This window comes from Mastomys coucha, unplaced genomic scaffold (genome assembly GCF_008632895.1).
Source record: "Mastomys coucha isolate ucsf_1 unplaced genomic scaffold, UCSF_Mcou_1 pScaffold9, whole genome shotgun sequence".
Classification (NCBI taxonomy): domain Eukaryota; kingdom Metazoa; phylum Chordata; class Mammalia; order Rodentia; family Muridae; genus Mastomys; species Mastomys coucha.
Genome location: NW_022196915.1, coordinates 26,566,269 through 26,567,980, shown reverse-complemented (window position 1 = coordinate 26,567,980; position 1,712 = coordinate 26,566,269).

Sequence of the window (1,712 nt, the reverse complement as noted above, 5' to 3'; positions counted from 1 at the left end):
TAGGCCAAGGTGAAGAAATTAACCATCACAGTGCTTAAATGGTATCCCAGGAGTCCATTACTTTTAATTTACGTAATTTGAAACAGCAATCTCAGTGTTTATAATAAAGGACTCAACTTGAACTCTAATGAACTGTAAAAAAAAAAAAAAAGACATATGTGATTGGAACACCACTGCCTGTTTTATAACCCCTCCATTGCAGTGACAGATAGCCACAAACTTGTTTTGTTTTACATTCATTAATTTTACAACATATACATCATTAGAAATTTTGCATGCATACTTATAGCATGCTTGAAAATGTCAGCCCTATTTCCCTCTTCTATCAGACTCTTCTTGACTCTAGTTCATTCCCTCTTCTGAGAAGCTGTTTTACTTATATTTATTTTCCTCGTGATTCCATATGTGAGAACATCTTATAGTATAAATTTATAATAAGTATAATCCATGTGTACCTAAAGTATATAGACTTCACCTAAAAAACATACTTTTCTTTGTTTTATATGGTGTATCTCTTAATATTTTTGTATATTTTATTTATCTTACCTTAAAAACTTTAAATATATTTAAATATATATTTAGTTTTTTAGTACTAAGTTTAGCTATTTTGTGTGTGTGTGTGTGTGTGTGTGTGTGTGTGTGTGCATGGCAGGACTCATGTGTGGAGGTAAGAGTAAGTTCTTTTCTTCCATCTTATGGGTTGAGGATTCAGTTTTATGTTCTCCAGCTTAGAAGAGAATGCCCTTACTGTCTGAGTCTCCTCACCAATATATATGTTTATTTGTTAGTATTATCTATCAATATTATTCAGTTTTTTCCACTCTTTAGTATGAAAATCAATGCTCAACCCTTCTACCCACATTCCTCCACATCTAGTATGATACTTAAATTGTTACCAAGCTGTGGTCTACAAACACGTAAACTCTGCATGGCAGCTGTTAGCCTTATGGTTTTCAGAGCCTTGTCTGAAAAATGAGGCAAAAAGTAAACACTATTTCTGCCCATGAATCCCACAAGTTTTGTTTCCTGAATCCTTACAATTCATTTTTGAGTACTGAATGACCAGATAGGGCCTCATCCCTGGGGAGGACATTTTGTCTTTAAATGTAGTTCTTTGTCTAGGGTTGGGACTCTGATATTTCCCATTCCCATTCCAGTATGTATTGATATTACCATTGGTCAAGTCTTGTGTAGGTAGCCATATTTTTGATTTCCTGTCATCTCTAAAAAAACATAATCTCATAGCAGAATCCTCTGTTTTTGTCTTGTTTTGTTTTTAACTCTTTCTACTCCTCTTTCACCATGTTACCAGAACCTCTGGTCAAGGATGTGTATTGTAGATCTATCATTTAGGAAGAGACTATCCTGGATCATAATTTCTGTATTTTGACCAGTTGTGGCTTTCTGCAATGGTGTCTCTATTTTGCAAAAAGAATATTCTTTGATGAGGGGGAAAACTACACTTATATGCTGAAATGGAAATTTCTGGATATGTCAGTGATACAGACTCACATAGCATTTTGCAAAAGCAAGACTTGCAGGAGGACATGCGATGTTTGGAGAGAGTATAAACAGGACTCAATGGATAGTGACAGCATGCTTGCAAAGTTAGCTATAGTCTTGTGTCTTGTCTTGTCTTTGCTGATCCTTACTTCATTGAGAGAGGCATGGCAGAGAACTCCTGGCATCCAGGCTGGTTCTGGTTACTCCGA